Below are 15,073 nucleotides of genomic sequence, written 5' to 3'. Positions count from 1 at the left end.
ATCTCTTTATTCTTATCTGCTTATATTCCTCGTTCTTAATTCAAAGATGGTTTGATAGATGACTATTTTATCTATAGTGTGAGAAAAGGAATATCTTTATATGCATACATGTTATTTTTCAGTTGTCTGTGGCTCCATACCTCTCAAAAGCCCTGAGATGAAATCTATGTTTAATATCAATAACTACAGTCTTCCAGAGGCTGTGCATCTCCTTCTTCTTCTATCTCCTTCTTCCTTTCCTTCTTCTTCTTCCTCTTCTTCTTTTTCTTCTCCTTCTCCTTCTCCTCCTTCTCCTTCTCCTCCTTCTCCTTCTCCTTCTTCTTCTTCTTCTTTTCTTAGAGAGGGAAGGAAAGGGGCAGGAGGAGAGGGAGGGAGAGAATCTTAAACAGGTTCCATGTCCAGTGCAGAGCCCAACACGGGGCTCGATCTCACTACCCTGAGATCATGACCTGAGCTGAAAACAAGAGTGGAACACTTAACCGACTGAGCCACCCAGGCTCCCCACAGGATGTGCATCTTTAATTATGTTTTTAATTCCTTTGGAAAGATACTATCATCTCTACCTTCTCATCTTACCCCTACTTAGTTTAGGTCTTAAATTTCTGCAGCCTGACTTTCATATCCAACCTCCCACTTCTCTAACACCCACAGGAATGGTATTACCATTGAAACCATCGGCATATTTTTTTGTAGTTGTTTTGCCTGACATCCCCACAATATTTTTTAAGTTAATGTTCCATCATTCTTCAAATGGATTCCATGCCAGCATCCTGATTGTCTTCTTGACTCTCTCTCTCTTTTTTAAAGATTTGATTTATTCGTTTGACACAGAGAGAGAGCACAAGCATGGGGAGTGGCAGGCAGAGGTAGAGGGAGAAGCAGGTTTCCCGCAGGGGGAGCCTGATGTGGGGCTCCATCCCAGGACCCTGGGATCACGACCTGAGCTGAAGGTAGTTTCCCAACCAACTGAGCCACCCAGGAGCCCTATATCTCTCTTTTTAGTGACCTACAGTCTCCTCATTCTCTATTCACCTATGAAGTATTTCTGTTCCCCAATATTTTGTATTGAGACCTTTCTTTTCTTGTTTTCTCTTTGTTCTTCTTCTTACTCCATGCTCTCCAAGAGGATTTCACTTCATGCAATTGATTTTATTGTCATTTATATGATGAATTCCATAGGCTGGACTTTTCCATATAAAACAATTGCTAAGTGTGCATCACCTGTTAGATGTTCTACAGACACTTCATACACCATGAATTCAAAGTGACATCATGGTCCTTCTCCAAACCTTCTCTTCTAGTGTTAACTATTTATTGACAAAAATTAGTCTCTTGTGTGTGGCCTGCAAGGCTCTTCATGGACAGGACCTTCCTTATTTTCTCATTTCACCACTTACAAATTCCTTACCGTTCTTTCTGATAACTTAATTCCACAAACATTGACTGCTTGTATCCTTGATATTTTTCACATGTTGTCTTCTCTTCAATGGCTAATATTTGATTCATATCAATGGGTCATTCAGAATTCTCCTTAGGTATCAGTTTTCCAAAGAAATCTTCATTCACCCTCCCAGAGTATGTGAGATTATGATACCATGTTATTTATAAACACCTGCTGCTCACTCTTTCTTGAAATGGATCACATGGTATGCTTCCATATACTTACATTTCTCTGCTATGTTACTGTAAGCTTCTCCAAAACAGAGGTTATGTTTTTATATATCCCTTTATTCCCTATGTCTGACACATGAACGTTGTTATGTAAATGTAAACTGAAGAAACAAAAAAGAGTTGTCTGTGTGCTTAGACTGAGCTTTCTTATTTAATGTCTATTCTGGTTAGGTTGCTCAGCATTCTCATTTTGCATTATGGTGATCAAGAATTTCATATGCATGTGAATGTTTGAGCTCCACCGAGACAATTAAGGAAGTTTGTTGACCCACCTCATCACTCATATCCACACCTCCCTTCCAATCAGTGCTGTGACAGCATGTGCAGTCACCTTGTTTATATATTTATATTACAGCTGGAGATACACATGAAGGATGAGTAAAACAGTAACTGGCTCCCTTTTCCCATATTATGAGTCTTATTATTTTGTTGATATCATGTGTGACCATCATGTATATTATTCAACAAAGGAAAAGACTCTATTTCTGTTTGTGGAGCAGTAACTCCTCCTAGTCCTCAATTAGCATTAATTATTTATAATGGCAGCTGTGAAAATATGTCCTATCTGAAAACACAGTCTCTAGGGTTTCTGCTATTTCTCCATTACTGAATGGCATAGTATCTCCCCAGGAGACATCAATTAGTTTGCTATATGAATGATTTTTCACTAGGTTGGTTAAAACCTAGTGAAATAGGTTTCCTCCAAATATTTCCTCCAAATATTTCCTCCAAATGACATGAGCCCTCTGACTCTGGCAACATTAATTCCTCTCTTCCTAAGGACATGTGCCTTCTAAAAGCTTATGCGGGGTATATAGCAGGGCAAACCTTGCTTTAAAGGGACCATCACAGGAAAATGGACACTCCTGAAGGGACTCTAATGAAAAACTCTGATAAAGGAAATAGTGTAGACCTGGCACAACTAAAGTGAAGACACTAGCAAAGCTACTGGCCAACATTAGGGGCTCAGTCAGTTGTGTCTGCCTTAAGCTCAGGTCATGGTCCCAGAGTCATGGGATTGAACTTTGAGTCGGGCTCCCAGCTCTCTCACTCAAATAAATAAAATATTTTTTTAAAAAAGCTACTGGCCAACCTTATGTAATGGCAACCTGTCACATGGTGTTTACCTAATGCTTAAACTCTCAAGGTTTCTCAAATCACTGAAATTGTTTCTTTGATGACTCTTCCACTCCTGAAGACTGATCTCTTTGTGAGCCTCTGATACTAACCAATGGCTTATACAAGGAAAGAAAAACAGAGTTCTTTGTTTTCAAACTTTCTGAGATTTTTCATTTCCCCTCAACCCTCCTTCTCTGGGCATTTCTATTTTTGCTTATTTTAGAAAAGCTCAATTTATTAATGGTTTCTCTTTCATGCAAGTAACATAGTGTGCTAATAATTTGCTATGGCTTATTCTTTGCCTTGTCTTTTGATTTTTGGTTTATCTAAGAATTGATTCTCTCTAACCACTTCAGGGCTACAAAAAGGGCAATAAGTAGAACTAACTACAAAGTAACTAAAAATTGACATCCTGCTCTGATCTCCTTTTTCATACTTCCCCTCTGGATACACACCACACCAGGCAGAAGTTGCTCGAGTGAAATACTCTTCTCAACTTTGCTATCCTGAGCTGTGCTCTCTGAACAATAAAGTGGCCTCTTTCTCCTCAGCCATCAAATTACTCAAATTATTGTCATTGAGGAATTAGGTATTAAGAGAACATTTCTGTTGAACTAATAGGTGTTTAGGAGGGATCGAATTGGTTCTGTTTAATTTTTTCATCATAGAGGATATTTACAAATTAGAAAATGTTGACATTTTAAGCAATGTGATATTCTTTTTGGGTACAAATTCCAGGGATTGAAAGGTATATTTCTATATGTTCTTGAAATTACACTACATGGGTGACAACTTACAGATGCGAATATATAGCCCCAGCTATGACCTTACAAAGGGCTGTTGAATAGTTGATAACAGGTCTACTATAGTTTTCCACATTAAAAGTTAAACCAAGCTTAAGTAACCACATTACAGAAGAAGATGCCGACAAATATTTCTTTCTCTTACCTTTTAAAAGAGAAAGTAATTCTCATGTCTACCTACAGTACTTACTCTTTGGGTAATTATTTGTGGTTTCAGCTGGCAGCTTCTTCCTGTGTTTCACTGTGTGGTGTGGAAGGAGATGTGCCTCAGCCCAGGTCCAACGGAATCATCAACTCACAGTCACTATTCAGGCATTTTCTGGGGGGCTTGAGTTCTTTGAGTTTTCTGTTTTCATACCATGTAAAGACTGTCATTAGAGACTCTTGTTTTAAACCTTGGAAGCATTTTCCTTTGGTTTCTGTCAAGAAAGGAAGAAAACTTACTGTAAGGGAGGAGAACCAAACAAATTCTCTCTGGGTTTTGGAAGAGCTCTGGTTGTTCTGAGCCAGGAGTTGGCTTTCCTACTCCAAAAATAATGATATTTGTGCTCCTCTGCTCTATTTTCTGGGGGTGCACTGGGATCACTTGTGTGAAGAAAGTAAAGGATCCTCAGTGCCCTGGGGTCTAATGTCACCAAGGAATCTTTTGCTTAATGAATTTTGGCAAAGCAACTAAAATACAGCAGGGATGCTGTTCTTTGAGACAATAAGATAGAATAACAGCATCAGACAGAGGCTAGGTGCCCATCGTACTAATGAGAAAAAGTGTGCAAACCTGACTGAAAACTCTATTACACTTCCCAAAGATATGGGTATGGGAGACTTTAATAATAAAAATATTTTGCCTTACCTAATCTCCCATGATATCATTTTGTTTGTAAATTATCTAATATGAAAATACATATTGAAAAAATTACTATGTTCAATGATATTACAGGATGAATTTATATTTTTATTCACAAGAATATTTACCTACATTTGAGAAACAGGAAAAAATATATATGGCAGATATATTTTTTATTCTACCTACAGACGATGCTTGATAAGACTATGGTTACATGGATGACTCAAAAACATTTCACTAGAGTAAAAACCACAGCTCTAATAATTTCTGCTGTGAAATATCTGCCCTTGAGAATTTGAAATATGTATTAAAAGGGACCCATCTGAAAATATTTTAAGGCATAAATAAGGTTTGAAGGACTGGTTAAGAAATGTTGCTTTTTTTTTTATGTTTTTTTATTATATTATGTTAGTCACCATACAGTACATCCCTGGTTTCTGATGTAAAGTTCGATGATGCATTAGTTGCGTATAACACCCAGTGCACCATGCAATACGTGCCCTCCTTACTACCCATCACCGGTCTATCCCATTCCCCCACCCCCCTCCCCTCTGAGGCCCTCAGTTTGTTTCTCAGAGTCCATAGTCTCTCATGGTTCATTCCCCCTTCTGATTACCCCCCCTTTCTTTATGTTGCTTTTTGATCAATTATAAAAGGATAATAGAAATCACAGTAGTTTGGAGATGAGATGACTGTTTAGAGATCTGGAAAAAGCTTGTATGGTTTCATATTAGTTGCTTTAGGAGTTATGGTTTGATGATGGTAGATTAGGGCTCATGATTAATACATATGTCATGAATTAGAAAGAAAGCTCCTATATTGAAGGAAGGAGAAAAGGCCCTTGTTGCAAAATGCTTGAATAAATAAAGCTAATCTCTCTTTATTATTACCTTTTATTATACCAGCATCGCTTCTACGGCTTTCTTTCCCTAATTTTCTTTTCTTTCTTCCTTTTTTCTTTTTCTTTTTTTATTATATTCCGTTAGCCACCATATAGTACATCATTAGTTTTTGATGTAGTGTTCAATGATTCAATCGTTGTGTATAACACCCAGTGCTCATCACAACACATGCCCTCCTTAATACCAATCACCCGGGTATCCCATCCCCCTCTCCCCCCGAAACCCTCAGTTTGTTTCCCAGAGTCCATGGTCTCTCATGGTTTGTCTCTCTCTCTGATTCTTTCCCTAATTTTCATTTTATATTTTAATTAAGGCAAGAATTTGTTTTTAAAATTATTCTTCTTTTTAATATTTTTCACACAATAAAGTTTTATTTATTATTAGGATTTATGTTATGGAAGACAATATATTATATGAATATGTTCTTTTTTTAAGATTTTATTTATTTATTTGAGAGAGAGAGACTGCACAAACACAAGCACGAGTTGGAGGTGAGGGGCAGAGGGAGAAGGAGACTTCCCCATGAACAGGGTGCCCGACCCAGGGCTCATTCCCAAGACCCTGGGATCATGACCAGAGTCAAAGGCACTTAGCTGACTTAGCCACTCAGGCACCCTGGAATAGGTTCTTATCATGCCAATAAGTATTCAAATTTTTAGCTGGGGAATAGAAAGAGGATAAACAGTGAATTTAAGACTTATGAAAACTATGATTTTATATGTTGGATTTTATTTTTTTAAGATTTTATTTATTTATTTGACAGAGAGAGACAGCTAGAGAGGGAACACAAGTAGGGGGAGTGTGAGAGGGAGAAGCAGGACTTCCGCTGAGCAGGGACCCCAATGCGGGGCTCCATCCCAGGGTCCTGGGAGCCTGACCTGAGCCGAAGGGAGACGCTTAACGGCTGAGCCACCCAGGTGCCCCATATTTGTTGGATTTTAAGTAATAAGAATGAATCATATCATGCATATACTATTGTGCAACGTCAAAAAGGTTTAGTCCTAGATATTTTTAAATTTTCTTTTCATCCTTTTATCTTACCTTTTTTTAACTAATGTAGGTAATACATTGATATATGTAAAATATCTAATATTTTTGCATTTAGAAAGGACTTGATATTAATATATCTTACAACGAGTCATCTTTTCTAACAGATGATTCTCTTAGATTTTTCAAACATATAATCATATTATGACTATGTTATAATAATTTTTTCATGGATTCACCAATAGGATTTACAATACCATAGAGTTGTATTATTGCAGAATTTTTAAATAAGACTTATTTTTTTAAAAGATTTTACTTATATATTTGACAGAGAGGCAGCCAGCGAGAGAGGGAACAGAAGCAGGGGGAGTGGGAGAGGAAGAAGCAGGCTCCCAGCGGAGGAGCCTAAAGCAGGGCTCGATCCCAGAACGCCGGGATCACGCCCTGAACCGAAGGCAGAGGCTTAATGACTGCACTACCCAGGAGCCCCTAAGACTTATTTTTTAAAAATCTACCATGCATACAAAATAATGTATCATTGTAGAGGTAGCCACAAGCTAGGTTAAGGAACAGAACATTACCCGTTCCTTAGAAACCTCCTGTTCGTCCACTTTTGATCAAACTCCTCTTTATCCCTAATAGATGAATTCAAGGGCCACGTAGTTTCTGTTTGTCCTCTTCTTCATCCTGCTCTTTGTCTGAGGAGGCTGACCAGGATACACTGCATGCACGAGCTCCTTTTCTGTGGATTTGATTTTGGGTTCAGCCATTGAGAGCCCCTTATAATGTCATCATCAACTATTGTATCAAGATTATGCTATTCTCATTTTTTACAATGTGTAGATATTCCTTGAACTATGCCCTGGAAATGTCTGTGTAGAACTCGTATACATTTCTTAAATATTTACTACATACTTCATTGATACCATTATGTTCCGGAAGTTTCATTAGATGATTTTTAGTTGGAGATTCAACATTTGTAATCAATATATGAATATTCAGATTTAATGTTTTTTGTTGTACCAGTTGTGGTAGGTTGTTTTTTTTTTAGAAATTTCAACATTATTTACAAGTTTATTGGCAAAATTATAATTATTTTACTTTTATGCCTGCACTGTGTGTAGTTATGTGCACTCTATTTCCTAATACAATGATTGAATTCCTCTCTTATTTCTTTTTGGTCACCCTTGGAAGAGATTTAATGATCTCATTAGTCCATTTAGACATTCCTCTTTCGGCATTGCAGGTTTAAAAAATTTTTTTTTGCTCAGTCTCTATTTGCTTTTTCTCTATTTCTATAATATCTACTTTAATATTCTTCTTTCTAATTTAGGTATTATGTCATGCTTTTTAAAACTTCTTTGGATTAATGCTTAGATCATTGATTTCAAGGTTTTATAATTTATTTTCTAATGCATTTGGATCTCAATATGCTGCTAATCACTTTATATTTACTCCACAATTTTGTTACTTCATATCTTTGTGTGACATAAAACTTTCCTCTTATATTTCTTGTGATTTATTCTTTGACCAAAGTCATATTTAGATGCTATTTCATAATTTCCAAATGTATGGTGATTTCAATAGTTTTTTTCTTCTTTATTACTATTCTGTTCAGAATTTATCCTGTCGGTTATTTCACTCCTTTGTAATATTTAATATCTATTTCATGGTTCAATATATGGCTATTCTCAGCAAATTTTCTGTAACTACTTGCATAAAATACTAATTCTGGCGTAGTTGGATGTAGTATTTTATATACGTCAGTTAGTTCAGATTTGCATATTATACTTGCCAAGTGTTTTTTGCCTAAAGATACGTTTTATATTCTTTACACATTTATTATTGTCTATTTTATCAGTTCCTGAGAGTAGTTTGTTCAAATACTCACTGTGGATTTGTCTATTTCTCTTGAAAGTTCTAATGATTTTGTTGTGTTTATTTTGATTCTACCAATTCTATCTATCTAGCAATTACATTAACTGTGAAAATTTTGTCATGATGAAATCTTTATCTTTAGTGATTTTTTAATTTGATCATGTAGGATACATGCCCTTATTATTAACATAGGTATATAAGCTTTCTTTTTTCAGTGTTTGTATTATGTATATCTTCCATGCTTTTACTTGAAATCTGTGCACATATTTTAGATGTGTCCCTTGTAAGGAAACATAATGCTTAAAAAAAAACCTGTTCAAAATTATGTATGCTTAGTTGGGGGAATATAGATTATTATCTTTTTTTAAGCAGCTGAATTCCAGAGTTCATATTTGTGCTGTACATTCTGTGAGTTGTGACGAATGCATAATGACATGTATGCAGCACTGTAATATCATAAGAATAATTTCGCTGGCATAAAAATCCCCTACGATCTGCCAGTTCATTGCTTCCTCCCTCTCTCTCCTAGCCCCTGGCAACCTCTGATTTCTTTTGCTATATCCATAGTTTGCCTTTTCCAGAATGTCACGTAGTTGGAATCCTTCTGTATGCAGCCTTTTCAGATTGTCCTCTTTCACTTAGTAATATGTGCTTAAGGCTTCTCCATGATAGCTCATTTCTTTTTAGTGGTGATAAATACTCCATTGTCTAGATGTACCACACTTTATCCGTTCACCTAGTGAAAGATATCTTAGTTGCTTCCATGTTTCGGCAATAATGAATAAAGCTGCTATAAACATTAGTGTGTAGAGTTTTGTGTGGATGTAAGTTTTCAGTCATTTGGGTAAGTACTAAGGAGTACAGTTGCTGGACTGTATGGTAAGAGTGTGTTTGGTTTCTAAGAAATTGCCAAGCTCTTTCCAAAGGGACTGTACCATTTTGCATTTGTACCAGCAATAAATGAGGTTTTCTGTTGATACACATCCTTACCAGCATTTGGTATTGTCAATGTTTGGATTTTCTCCTTTTTCATAGGCTTTTAGCAGCACCCCATTGTTGTTTTAATGTCCAATTCCTTAGCGATGTATGATATTGAACATCTTTTTATGTGCTTTTATGCCATCTGTGTATCACTTTTGGTGAAGTGTGGTTCAGATTTTTGTTCATTGTTTAATTGAGTTGTGCATTTTCTTGTTGTTGAATTCCAGTATCAGCAGATGTCCCAGTGGAAAACTAGCCTTAAATGATGACAGCCTTAATCTGAGGAACAATATCGATACTGTTCCAATTATTTAACTGTACTTTAAATATATTTTTCCATCTTTCTTTTAATTCAGAGTATACATGTTGATATAAACCACTTAGTCCAGCACTGTCAGAAATAGAATACATATTTATTTAATTCGACTTTTCTTTTACTTCATTCTTAGAGAAAGCTGAATTTACAATATAATTAGATGCCACTTTCTTAACCTATTAATTGACTTTCTTATCCTTCCCTGGGTGAAACTGTACTCTGTCTTCTGAAATTCACACTCATATCTTGCTTGTGACAAATGACATGATATTGAAGAGATTATGGAGAAATGGTATGTTTTTCAGAATCCTGAAGGAAGAACACAGTAAGATAAAGGGTAACAGAAGTTAGGTTCAGTAATGTAATGCCTTTTAATTTGTTGCTCTTTTTATTTCACAGTTTTTCATTAACAAAATAAATCATTTTTCTCACAGCTTACTTATATGGCTGTGAAAATTCACAAAACAAATGAGTAATATGCCACTGACCACTGCTTAAGCATACTGACAAAATAAAAACAAATTAATGAGGCCTGAGGTTCGAAAACATTGAAGCCTGGAGCCATTATGTGGACAGTTGTAGAACTTGAAAGCAAAGATAAATAAAAATGAAGAAAAAACACATTGAGCAAATATTTTTAACATACTGTGTGTTCAAGGAGTAGGAACACTTTGATAAATCTCCAGTGAAGACATTTGGGCCTAGATACTTCTTTGGGGAACTTTTGTTTTATTTTTAATTATGAGTTCAATTTACCTAATAATTACAAAAATATTAAAATTATTGATTTCTTATTGGATAAGCTATGGCAGTTTTTTTTGAAGAATTGCTCTATTGCATCTGTCAAATTTGTGTGCATAGATTTGTCCATAATATTCCCATATTTTCACGTTGATGTCTGCATTGTCTCTAGTGATATACCTTGTTTCATTCTGATATTGGTGATTTGAGCCTTTCTTTTATTTTTCTATCTATCTTTCATTCTTACTAGATGCTTTCCAATTTTATTGATCTCTACAAAATGACAACTTTTTTGTTTCATTGATTTTCTCTATTGTTTTTCTGGTTTTGATTTATTGTATTTCTGCCTTTCTCTTCATTCTTTCTTTCTTTCTGCCTGCTTTGAGTTTATTTACTCCTCTTTTCTATATTGAACCAGAGAGCTTAGATTATTGATTCAAGACTTTTCCTGTTTTCTTTTTTTATGTATATATTATTCTTTAAATTGTGTGTATGTATGTATTTAAAAGTTTCAAGTTTTTATTTAAATTCCCATTAGTTAACATATAGTGTAATATTGGTTTCAGGAGTAGAATTTAGTGATTCATCACTTACATATAACACCCAGTGCTCATCATAACAAGTGCCCTCCTTAATACCCATCGCCTGTTTAGCCCATCCCCCACCTGCCTCCCCACTTTTCCTGTTTTCTAATATAAGTATTTCATGCTATAAACTCTTCTCTCTGCACCACTTTTGTGCTGTCCCAAATTTTTTGATATTTTATATTTTCATTTTAGAGTTTTCATATAATTTTTCTGCCTCACCCTCTTTCTCCTCTCCTTCAGAGATGAGGATGACAAGAATATTAGAACTTTCGTTACTGTCCCAGGGGTCCCTCGGGCTCTGATTATTATTATTGTTATGCTTATTAATATTCAGTTTATTTTCTTCCTAATTCAGATTGTAAATGTATGTTGTTCTTTTGTCAAGTTCACTGAATCTTTTCTCTGTGGCTTCCATTCTTATATTGAGCTTGTCGATTGAATTTGTTTCCATAACTAAATCTTTCATGCATATTCTTCTCTGTGCCTACCTGGCTTTTCTTTTTCCTTTCTTTTCTTTTTTTTTTTTAAACGATTTTATTTATTCATTTTACAGAGAGAGACAGAGCACACAAGCAAGGGGAGTGGCAGGCAGAGGGAGAGGGAGAAGCAGGCTCCCCCTGAGCAGGGAACCCCATGCGGGGCACAATCCCAGGACTCTGGGATCATGACCTGAGCCGAAGGCAGACGCCTAACTGACTGAGCCACCCAGGTGCCCCCTGGCTTTTCTTCACACCAGCTCATCCCACCTCAGTCTTTCTACACATCTTTGTTTTTTCTACCTTATATCTTCAGATCTTCAGACTTTTTCCTCCTGTGAGAGCTTCATGAATTGTTTGGGAAGGAAGACAGCTGTCAGTATTTGCTCACCATCTTATCAGAACTTCCTCAAATTTTCTATGTCCATCCTTGGAGTAATTTCAGTTTTAGCATCACCAGAAAAAAATCTTTAAGACACTTCTTTTCCTTCATCTGATTAATACTTTTAATTTATTGCATTCCCATTTGTTGTTTTCATAAAATGCTCAAATAAATTCAACTCAATTTTAAAAAATTTAAACCTTCTCAAATATTTTTTAATTTCAATAATTGTTTTCAGTCATAAAATTTCCAGTTGCTTGTTCTTTATTTCTTTTATTCTTTGCTGGGGTTCTTTCTTTCTTTCTTTCTGACTTTCTAATTTTTCTTTTCTGCAAGTGTCTTTATAATTGTTCGTTGAAGTACTTCTACGATAGTTGCTTTAAAATACTTATTAGGTAATTCTAACACCTCTTTCATTGCAGTGTTGATTTCGATTGATTGTCTTTTTTCATTTAATTTACGATTTCCCTGGTTACTAGTATTACAGGTGATTTTTTTATTGAAATCTGGACAGATTTGTTATTACGTTAAGTCTCCGGATCTTACTTAGACTTTCTGTTGTAGCTGGCTTCCTCTGGGACTGGTCCAGCTGTGGAAGGCAAGTACTCAGCCTTGTTACCACTAGATGTGGGTCCCCTACTTGGCCACTTTCACATCAAGGTGAAGGGAGGTTCCTCATTACAGCTGGTCAGAATAGGATTTTTAGGTGCCCACTAACCTCCGCTTGTACGAAGGAGAAGAGGATACTTTCAATTTTTGGACCCTGAATTTGATGTGCGTTCAGATATCCATGTAGAAATGTAGATGGGATGCTTACATGTTGTCAGTTCCAGACATGCTCTATAGAAGAGCTGGCTTATGGGGGCAATCTCCATATCAGGTTTATCACTGGGACAATTACATCTTAGACGGTGTTATGTAGCAAAGATGTTGTTTTTCTTAGCATACTTTTTTGAGGTTGTAGGCCAAACAATGAGTAAATCCACTACTCAAACCACTTAAACATGGCAAAAATTAGGAAGTCAGATATTGAGGCCTTGGCTGCATGATAGGAGTGGGTTAATCATTGGTTTAGATGTCATTATCTCAGAATGCAGTATGGAACTCTGTGATAAAGTTTTAAAAGGGGGTATATAGAGAATGAGAGAACAAAATACTATCAACAGTTAATTACAGAAGACAAGTAGTTATTGGTAAACTTGGGAATGAAAACAAAACAAGAAAAAAGAGAGGAAGAGTCAGGTTCTTTAAATCCAGGGATGGCGTTTGCTAAAAAAGATTGTATGATAAAATAATACCAAATATTTATTGGGCTCCTGAAACAAACACTTTAAATGACCCAATTTATCCTTGTCAAACAAATTAAAAATCAATCAAATAAAAAATATGACATGGATTATTCACCCAGTGTGACAGTTAATAAAACAAGACACTGAGTGGTTAAACAAAGTTGGTACAAGTCATTTAAAGGGAGTTAAGCATATCGTAAAAACACACACAAAATATCCGAAGTCAGAACTCGGCAGTATGACTTGGTGTATTCTAGGAGAAATACATTTGGTCTACAGCACTTAAACTTGTCACAGATGCTATTAGGTGAAAGGATGATTCATCACGTATCTTGATGTCAAGGTGAAAAGAAATAAAAAATGGAAAAAAGAACAATGATAGTTCTTAGTATGCTGATGCTAAGAGTGTGGCTCCTTCCCATAAGGCACCTGACAATCCCAGACACTAGTAACAATTTTTAAGTGATTAAATTTATATTGTGCTATCTATATATTTGACTCTCTTGTGATTACAAATGGTAGTGTCCAAATCTGATCAAATATGTTACTTGGACATGTCAAACAGTTGACCCTTCACCAGAAGGATGCCACTGTTTAAAGAGTGTTGATATGCATCCTTAGGTGGTCTTTATCTTGTCAGGGCCCCTGCATCTTCAGTTATGTGTGCTTTCCATACACCCAATAGGCCAAGTGAAGATGACTCATATAAATTGGATGGTATTTTCCTTGCCTAAAAACTGTTTTACTCTCATTTTTAAGCAAGAAGAGATGGTTTATTTTTTATGTGCATTAGGCTGAATATAATCCCACATGCTACAATAGGTGAATCTTATCAAAATTAGACTGAGACAACTTAGAGAAAAAAACAATACTGGGGCGCCTGGGTAACGCAGTCGTTAAAGCGTCTGCCTTTGGCTCAGGGCGTGATCCCGGCGTACTGGGATCGAGTCCCACATTGGGCTCCTCCGCTGTGAGCCTGCTTCTTCCTCTCCCACTCCCCTGCTGTGTTCCCTCTCTACCTGGCTGTCTTTCTGTCACATAAATAAAATCTTAAAAAAAAAAAACAATACTATTGGCTAAGATATTGTATGGTTATATAATTATAAACCACAGTCTTGGTTAAAGGTCCCTAGAGAGCTTCACTACCAAGCCAAATGATGCTAGTTGTCTGTAAAATGTTTTATAGGAAGATGATTACATGCTATTGCCTTTCCTTTAAATAATAACTCCAATTAGAAAAGTTCTTCACTCGTGAAATTTGTTCTTAATGGCATAGTTTATTAATTGATTATTGTTATTTAAGTACTCATACAATAAATTGCTTTAGAGACAAAAGAAAAAAAACTACTAAAGGTTACTCTAGCTCTTATTGCTTTGCTGTCATAATGACAAACATGTAATTCAAGTTTTCTCTTTTATATTGGAATTAAGTAAATTGTGAATTGAATTTCATGATCAACATAGGAAATAATGTCCCCCTACTCTACATTGTTTGACTTTTAATTTAATGTTTGTTTGTATATCTGGTATCCCTCTATCCTGTAAGTTTCTTCTATGGATCATTTAAAAAATCATTAAAACGGTATATATATATATATATATATATATATATATATGCATCTGGGTGGCTCAGATGGTTAAGTGTCTGCCTTCAGCTCAGGTTATGATCTCCGGGTCCTGGAATCGAGCCCTGTGTCTGGCTCCTGGCTCAGAGGGGAGTCTGCTTCTGCCTCTCTCCCCTGCTCATGCTCTCTCTCTGTCTCTCTCTGTCTCAAGTGAATACATAAAAAAAAATCTTAAAATAACTCCAAATAGTGTGTATATACTTGCAAACACACACACACACACACACACACACACACACACACGTATGTAAGTACATACATATGTAGGTACAATCATATGTATATATAATTTCATAACTAAAAATACTAATGCCATATGCTGTTTGAATAGATTATGCAGTGATAAATATCAACACAATATATCTGAAGCACATACATTTATGTAAGAAGTGATTTAGTCATTTCTTTGTGTTATATTGTGGGGAAAATACTACAAATCATTCTGTAATGATTTTGTGCTTAAATTCATATA

This window comes from Ursus americanus, chromosome 17 (genome assembly GCF_024610735.1).
Source record: "Ursus americanus isolate L20-20 chromosome 17, mUrsAme1.1.p, whole genome shotgun sequence".
In the NCBI taxonomy this organism is placed as follows: domain Eukaryota; kingdom Metazoa; phylum Chordata; class Mammalia; order Carnivora; family Ursidae; genus Ursus; species Ursus americanus.
This window is presented reverse-complemented; position numbering follows the sequence as displayed.